General features: G+C 38.4%; 1 non-coding gene across 1 annotated transcript; it reads right to left on the bottom strand.

Annotated features, from left to right (window-relative positions):
- Positions 1-3,001: 3,001 nt before the first annotated feature.
- TRNAC-ACA (transfer RNA cysteine (anticodon ACA)) lies at positions 3,002-3,074 on the bottom strand. Its single transcript has one exon. It is a non-coding gene; the product is annotated as a tRNA-Cys (tRNA).
- Between the last annotated feature and the right edge of the window lie 6,423 nt (positions 3,075-9,497).

The raw sequence follows: 9,497 nt of genomic DNA, 5'->3' as shown, positions 1-9,497 counted from the left end.
ATGGACAGGGAGGCCTGGCGTGCTGCGATTCATGGTGTCGCAAAGAGTCAGACATGACTGAGCGACTGAACTGAACTGAACACTGTAACTCATGCTTATGTCTGGCTGCATTCCACATTCCTCAGTTTATTTCTTATCTTTCTAAATCCTGTTTGCCCCTAGTATCTTAAGCTCACTATCTCCTAAAAAGGCTTCTAACTATTAATATATCTAAAATTCCCAATCTCTATAAGCGATAGTAAAATATGCTAACCCTACAACACTCCTTAAACTTTTAGCTTCTAGCTGTTCTTAATTACTCCTAAACCCTAAACTCAGCAAACTTCTTTTGCCATAAATATTTCCCTCACAAACAGGTCTCAGATAAAAATCCTTCTCATGGCCTCAAGCTGCAGCCTACGTGCTCATCCTGGAACGTTCTTTGTAAAGATCCTTGAACAAATGTCAATGGTTAACTTCATGGGTTATTTTCTGGGCCAACTGAAGAAGGCTTTGTGCCTTCTCATGTTTTTCTCAAGAACAATAAGCACCTTAACATTCTTTCCAGCCAACTCAACCAAAGAAAGGAAAGAACAAGTCAGAATTACAAGACCTAACTCCGTCATCTCGGGACCATGCCTGCGGGATGAGGAGAGAGGGTTGGGGCCGTGCCTCCATTTTGTCAGTAATGCCTAACGTGGCTCCCGAAAGTTTTGGCCAAGTCCCTTGGGATTTCAAATGAATTTTAGGATAGATTTTCCTACTTGTGTAAAAATGTTGCCAGAATTTCTTAGGATTGAATAGAATCTGTATGTTACTTTGGTTAGTAATGTCATTCAGCAAAATATCAATCTTCCAACTCACGACATGGATTGTCCTTTCATTTTTATGTCTCCTTTAATATTGTTCAGTAAGTGTTTGTAGTTTTCAGAGTACAGGTCTTTTGCCTCATTAGTTATGTTTTTTTCAAAGAATTTTACTCCTTTTTGTGTTGTTAGTCTCATGCTATAGAAATACAAATGGTTTTTATGTTAACTTATATCTTGCAGCTTTGTTGAATTCACTTATAATCGTTTCTGAAAGTGCATGTGTGTGTGTGTTTGTGTGCATCTTTTGTGAATGGTTAATGTGGATGTATAATCTTTAGGGATTCTATACACAAGTTCATGTCATGTTCTAGCAGAAATAACTTTACATCTTCCTTCCTTACATGGATGCCTTGGAATATTTTATTTTTCTTGCCTAGTTCCTCTGTCCAGGAATTCCTTTCTTATGGTGACTAGAAGTGACAAAAGCAATCATCTTTCTCTGGAGTTCATGATCTTACAGAAAAATTTTTTCAGATTTTATTAAGAAGGATATCACCTATGGGTTGTTCATGACCTCTATTCAAGTTTCCTTGTATTCTTATGCTTTTGAGTGCTTTTGTTATGAAATGATGTTGAAGTTTTTAAATGCTTTTCCTGTAACAATTGTAATGATCATGTATTTCTTTTTCCATCATTTTTAAAATGTGCTGTGTTACACTGGTTGGTTTTCATATAAAGGATCATTATTAGCTTCCGACAGAAAAAATCCCACTTGGTTATTATTCAAAATTCATTTAATATGTTGCTAAATTCTATGTGCTAGTATTTTGTTGAATATATTTCTATTAGTATTCATGAGGATGGATATTCATCTGTTGTTTCTTTTTTGTATTGTCACTGTCTGGCTTTCAGTTCAGTTCAGTCGCTCAGTCATGTCCGACTCTTTGCGACCCCATGAATCGCAGCATGCCAGGCCTCCCTGTTCATCACCAACTCCTGGATTTCACTCAGATTCACGGCCATCGAGTCAGTGATGCCTAGTATAAGGCTAATACTGACGTCACAAAATAAGTTAGAAATTCTGCCCTCTTTTTTGCTTTTTTGGGAAGCATTTGAGAATGATTATTATTAACTAATTTTTATGTCTTTTAGAATTAAACAGTGAATCCATATATGTTTCATGGCATATATTTATATCATATCACAATTATAAATTATAATTTTACTCAATAATTTATAATAATATCAATAATTTATTAATTTAATAACAATGTATATAATGTATATATTAATAATCTTAATTATATTATATTTATATAAATTATATGTATAAATTTATGTATATAATATATATTAATTATATAAATTGTATATAAATAAAATATAACTATATATGATCTATATAATATATATTTATATTTTAAATATATTTTAATATATGTTTATATATTTCTATATATATAATGTATTAAATAAATATATATTAAACATATATATAATATATATGATATCTATAATATATGATATATACTATATACATTTTATATAATATATAAAATTGTATATAAATTCATATATATAAACTATAAATTAATTATATAAATTATATATAAATATATAAAAGTTGAAAATATTTATTTTTTACTCTTGTTACACTCTGTTCAAACGATGCTTTGCAGGAAGACAGAAAGGTGCCCAGGATTGATTCAAGGGTGGCCAGAGCTCAGAGGCCATATCAGCAATGCTGGGTCCCCCTGGAGGTGCTCCTAGAGGTGTTTTCTGGAGCAGCACAGGCTCTCACCACAGAGCCAGGACAGGTCCAGTCTGCGTCCCTCCCTGAAATCTCTCTCATCTCCCTCAGCTATGGGGAATGGGGCAGGAAACTAAATCCATGATGGAGAAAACTTGAGAACCTGAACAAATTCACTGGTGTCTTGAACTTTGAAATCACAGAAGAAAATCTTAGTAAGTACTACCAGCAATGGGGAGAACTTATCAGACTTATGCAGAGTTAAATCCAGAGCCTATTGACAGAAGGCATAACTGCCCACCTCTACTCTCTCTCTATCAGTCACTTTTTAGTAAAAGTGAAGTTGCTCAGTCGTGTCCAGCTCTTTGCAACCCCATGGACTGTAGCCTAATAGGCTCCTTCATCCATGGGATTTTCCAGACAAGAATACTAGAGTGGGTTGCCATTTCCTTCTCCAAGAGATCTTCCTAACTCAGGGATTGAACCTGGGTCTTCTGCGTTGTAGGCAGATGCTTTACCATCTGAGCCACCAGGAAAGTCCTCTTTGGCCCTCTGGAATCAGCCTTCCCTCTTCACTACTGATAAAGCAACTTTATCAAAATTGTACAAAGAATTCCAGAAAATGTCATTATTTTCCTTCCTGATACTGTCCCCCTGGGACTTCTGTAGCATGACACCTTTATTCCACCTTCTATGTGTTCAATGGAAACAATTATGATGTTTATTGAATGGAGTGTTTATAAGTAAAATGAATTATTTATTGAATAAGCAATGATGTGTTTCTTGAAAAATTACAAATTATGATGGGCCCAACACTGAGGTGAACAAATTGAGGTGACTTGGACTTACTTTTGGTCAGGGCAGCAAGATTGCTGGCAAGTCATTTTCAGCAGAAAATGTTTCCAGAAAACATGTTCCTTCTTCAGTTCAGTCACTCAGTCGTGTCTGACTCTTTGCGACCCCATGAATCGTAGCACGCCAGGCCTCCCTGTCCATCACCATCTCCCGGAGTTCACTCTGACTCACGTCCATCAAGTCCGTGATGCCATCCAGCCATCTCATCCCCTGTTGTCCCCTTCTCCTCCTGCCCCCAATCCCTCCCAGCATCAGAGTCTTTTCCAATGAGTCAACTCTTCGCATGAGGTGGCCAAAGTAGTGGAGCTTCAGCTTTAGCATCATGCCTTCCAAAGAAATCCCAGGGCTGATCTCCTTCAGAATGGACTGGTTGGATCTCCTTGCAGTCCAAGGGACTCTCAAGAGTCTTCTCCAACACCACAGTTCAGGGCTGGTGTGCAGAGCCAGCAATTACCCACAAAACATTTGTGCTGTCCAAGGTCCTGAAAGGCTCTCCTTTAGGGCTGTAGGCCTGGAGCTCCTGTAGCCTCCTGAATGCACAGACTTGCTACAGCTTCTCCCAGGGTCCCCTCTCATCGACAGCGCCTGACCACATCACCAGGATGGGAGGTGATCCTTGTGATTGGCTTTTGGAAAGTGCATCTGGTCAGCCTCAGAGGAAGTACAGATCTGTCATGATGTCTCTGCTTGGCCTTGGCAAAAAGCTCTTGTCTTTTCTTCTCCAACATTTTGGCATCATTTTTCTTTTGAACCTCCCCTTTTAAAACAAAATGAAATGTAAAAAGTGAGCAAAATGGAGGATGAAACCGCTGCCAGTCAGAGAGAGTGTTCTCAGCACGTTTGGATAACCACACTGCACTCTCCCCAGTGAAATGAATCTCAAATTGCTCTGTGCATCACGTTTATTCAGTGGATTGACAGAACTCAGACTTCTGGCTCTCAATGCCAATAGTCTGGGGTGGAGACAAAAGATTGCATTTCCAAGCATTCCCATTGGATGGTGACACTGCTAATACAGGCAACACACATTAAGAACTGAATCCCGGGGCATCAAGCAGATATTCAAAGAACAGAAAGCTCCAGGTCATCATCCAGTACCAATTCCAGACTTTCCCCTAGTCATCCTCCTTTGAAGATGCTTTCCTTTTCCCATGCCTGTCACTGTCAACCACAAACATGCTGGTCCCCTGAATCCAACATCACCTGGACAAAGAGATCACAGGGTTCTTCAAATATCAAGACATTAAACTTTTGATATCTCTTCTTTTACTTTTCTTTAAGACACACAATTATCTAATTTTCATCATCCTTTTGTACCTCATCTCCAGTGTGATCATGTACCTCTCAACTCTCAGATACTTTGCTTTCAAACCCAAGTCCCATCTTCCCTCAAATATTCTCCTGCTACGACATAACTTAGAAAAGCCATATTCTCTTCACAAAGTTCCCTTTCCCCACTGTAAGCAGCTATTTTCTCCCTTCTTCCCCTCCTCTGACTCCTCGCTTTTATCTCACTTAATGATTCTCGCTTCTTATAGTTCGGTCCTGCCTTCACATCTGTTCTGCATCTACACCTTCTTCCAGGCAATCCCATCCATTTCCCTGGCTTCAAATCTCCTTAATGAACAAGAAATTCTCAGTTTCCTTGATCTGAGTTCAACCCTAAAAGGCAAATATCCATCTGTCCACCCACCACATCAGTGATAATATTCATGACTCAACTCACAATGACCAGGTCACAAGCTGAATCAACCAGTTCCCCCAAATAATTCACCTTTATCTCAATGTCCCCATAAACTCACTTGTTGGAACTAATATCCTGTCTAACCCTGAACGGCACTCTGGACACCCTACCACTCCACACTCTTATGCCAACTAGCCAACCATTTGACCTTTGGAATCTATCTGAAGCTTCCCAATTTTTCAGTAATTCATGGGAATCTTTCATTTGATCTACAAAGTACCGTTTCCACAGAATGACCTTTCCTGAAGCCATATCAAAATAAATCTTACATTGTCTCTTTGTCAATTTTCAAATTTTATGTGTAATATTATCTACTTATCTTTGATTGCCTTTCTCAGTAAGTTGACTACTGAATGAAGACAGAGAAATTTAATATTTTCTTGGATATAATCACTTATTGCTTTGGCTTTCCAAGGAGCACAAATATCTTTTTTTTTTTTTGAGAAACTATGCACACTCCAAAAAGCACTTTCCAAGTTTTTCTTTTTTTTTTTTCCAAGTTTTTCTAACAAATTCACACAACTATAATTATAAAATGAGTTTATCTCTTTTGTGCTCAATTGCAATCAGTTGCCACTAAGATTTCAACCCTTTCTCTCTGAGATCCATTATGAGACTCATCACACTAATCTATTTAAATTGTAAACCTCCTGATGAGGCTCCTTTCCTTGAAATCTCACATTTCTGTCTCCTGAAGATATTTTTAAAGGGAAACCATAAAACTCATTTTGTTCCTGTTTTCCTGACATTATTATTAGACTAACTCTTACATTAGTCAAGATATAATGGAATGTTTGATAGAAAAATGACTTGATCTGCTTATTTATCTATCAGCCCTTATATGCTGAGTTGTTTGCTAAAACCCAAGACTCGGAATTTAACTTAACCAATTCAGTGCTCAGATTATTTTCATCTTGGGGAGAGAAAAGGGTCATAAACTAAGAAATGTCTAATAATAGGGTTAAATATAATTAAGTGTTATGATAAACAGTAAGATCAACATGGAAACAGAGGGAATAAAGGGAGATATAGAGAGAAGTAAGGAGAGGGAATAGGAAAATAAATTATCTACAATGATGGATGACAAGAGATTCAGTCAGTTCAGTTCAGTTCAGTCACTCAGTCGTGTCTGACTCCCTGCGACCCCATGAGTTGCAGCATGCCAGGCCTCCCTGTCCATCACCATCTCCTGGAGTTCACTCAAACTCACGTCCATCAAGTCGGTGATGCCATCCAGCCATCTCATCCTCTGTCGTCCCCTTCTCCTCCTGCCCCCAGTCCCTCCCAGAGAAGGCCTATTTGAAGCACAGAACAGAATTTTAAAAAACAAGAAGAAGAAGGAAAAAAAAAAAAAAAGACCAAACACTCCGTGGGAAAAGAACTGTCCATAGAGGAGAACAATTTAACTACTCTAGGGCCAAAAACTACTTCCACTACCTAAGGATTTTGGTTTAAATACACACACACACACACACACACACACACACACACACACACACTTCATCAATTATCCCAAGAAAGCTGCATATACAAAATTATACACAAACTTGAATATTTATTAAGAAACCTTAAAACCTGGGAAATAACTTTCAATAAGAAAGGTTGTTTAGTTGCTAAGTGGTGTCCAATTCTCTGCAACCCCATGGGATGTAGCCTGACAGGCTGCTCTGTCCATGGGATTTTCCAGGCAAGAATACTGGATTGGGTTGCCATTTCCTTCTCCAGGGATCTTCCTGACCCAGGGATAAAACCAGAGTCTCTGTCATCTCCTGCTGCTGCTAAGTTGCTTTAGTGGTGTCCGACTCTGTGCAACCCCAGAGATGGCAGTCCACCAGGCTCCACTGTCCCTGGGATTCTCCAGGCAAGAACACTGGAGTGTTGCCATTTCCTTCTCCAATGCATGAAAGTGAAAAGTGAAAGTGAAGTCGCTCAGTCGTGTCTGACTCTTAGCGACCACATGGACTGCAGCCCACCAGGCTCCTCTGTCCATGGGATTCTCCAGGCAAGAGTACTGGAGTAGGGTGTCATTGCCTTCTCCTGTCATCTCCTATTGGCAGGCAAATTCTTTACCACTGAGGGACCAGGTATCTTCTTATTTCAAGAGCTAAATTCTGCTTAGTGAGATTTTAAACAAGAAAAATCATCCTAATGAATACTCTTGCCAACAATATGGATCCCACACACACCAGAAGAGGTTGGCTTAGAAATCTGGGCAATGCAGGTTCCCCCATCTTCTAAGAGCTTCCAGAGCTTCTCCTGACTCAATGCTGAGAGGCAGCTAGCCTGAGCCCTGCCAGAAAGCACAGTGACTTCTGTCTCTGATTATGCTTTTACATGGGAAGAGAGTGAACAACCCAGTCACAGGATAACCCAATCCAGATCAAAGGGATCAGAGAGAGTCTTAAATTTTTATCTACAAATACAGGAATTTGGGGCTATTGGCAATATTAGATACCATTGAATAATATGAAATACTACATGAAAAATTTAATAATTTGTGAGTGGAGATGTTATTTCCACTTTCAAAATTTTGATGTTTCCATTTTTATGGACACTTTCTACAAAAATAGTTATGGACATTTCTGTAAGCTAAAATTTCCATACAATTTATGTTTATCAAGAAACAAACTACAGCTTGTTTCAATGTTTAAATAAAAGACTGTTGAACATATTTACTAACAAGTCTATGAAATCTATAATACAAGTCATTAATAAGAACTGAATGTTTTGTATGTTGACATTTCACCTAACGACAGGTAAATCTGAGATGACTTTTTAGCTTCACTTTCTCCATTAGAGTGGTATCCATCTGCATATCTGAAGTTGTTGATATTTTTCCCAATAATCTTGATTCCAACTTGTGATTCATCCAACTCAGTATTTTGCACGATGAATAAACAGATAACAATATACAGCTTGTTTTATTCCTTTCCTGATTTAGAACCAGTCAGCTGTTCCATATAAGGTTCTAACTGTTGTTTCTTGGCCCACATACAGGTTTCTCAGGAGACAGGTAAGGTAGTCAAGTATTCCCATCACACTGAGACTTTTCCACAGTTTGTTGCAATCTACACAGTCAAAGGCTTTATTGTAGTCAATAAAGCAGATGTTTTTCCAGAATTCTCTTGCTTTCTCTGATCCAATGAATGTTGGCAATTTGACATCTGGTTCCTCTGCCTTTTCTAAACCCAGCTTGTATATCTGGAAGTTCCCTATTCATGTACTGCTAAAGTCTAGCTTGAAGTATTTTGAGAATAACCTTACTAGCATGTGAAACGAGCACAATTGTACAATAGTTTGAACATTCTTTGGCATTGTCCAATTCTTTGGGATTGGAATGAAAACAAATATTTTTTAGTCCTGTGGCCACTGCTGAGCTTTCCAAATTTAATAGCATATTGAGTGCAGCACTTTAATAGCATCATCTTTTACAATTTGACATAGCTCATCTGGAATTCCCTTATCTCCACTATCTTTGTTCATAGTGATGTTTCCTAAGGCTCACTTGACTTCACATTCCAAGATGCCTGGCTCTAGGTGAGTGACCACACCATTGAGGTTATCCCAGTCATTAAGACTTTTTTGTGTAGTTCTTCTGTGTATTCTTGCCTCCTCTTCTTAATCTCTTCTCCTTCTGTTAGGTCCTTGCCATTTCTGTCCTTTATCATGCCCATCCTTGCATGATATGTTCCCTTGATATCTCAAATTTTCTTTAAGGGATCTCTAATTTTATCCATTCTATTGTTTGTCTCTATGTCTTAGCATTGTTCTTTTTTGGGTATATCTAATCCATTCTTGTTTGCTTTTTGCTTCTCTTCTCTCCTCAGGTATTTGTAAAGCCTCCTCAGACAACAACTTTACCTTCTTGCATTTCTCTTTCTTGGGGTTGGTTGTGGTCTCTGCAGTGCTATGAACCTCTGTCTATAGTTCTTCAGGCACTCTGTCTATTAGACCTAATCCCTTGAATTTATTCATCACCTCTACTGTGAAATGGATTTGATAGATCTTATCTGAATGGTCCAGTGGTTTTCCCTACTTTCCTCAATGTAAGCCTGAATTTTGCAATTAGGAGTTCATGATCTGAGCCACAGTCAGCTCCAGGTCTTGTTTTTGCTGACTGTATGAAACTTCTCTATCATTGGCTGCAAAAAATATAATCAACCTGATTTTGGTATTGACTGCTTGGGGATGTCCATGTGTAAAGTTGTCTCTTGTGTTATTGGAAAAGGTTATTTGCTATGACCCATGTATTCCCTTGACAAAACTCTGTTAGCCTTTGCCCTGCTTCATTTTGTACTCCAAGGCCAAATTTGCCTATTACTCCAGGCATCTCTTGACTGACTTCCTACTTTTGCATTCC

The sequence above is a fragment of the Capricornis sumatraensis genome, chromosome 9 (genome assembly GCF_032405125.1).
Source record: "Capricornis sumatraensis isolate serow.1 chromosome 9, serow.2, whole genome shotgun sequence".
Taxonomy (NCBI): Eukaryota; Metazoa; Chordata; class Mammalia; order Artiodactyla; family Bovidae; genus Capricornis; species Capricornis sumatraensis.
Note: the sequence above shows the minus strand (reverse complement) of the source record. Positions and strands in the feature narration are given on the sequence as shown.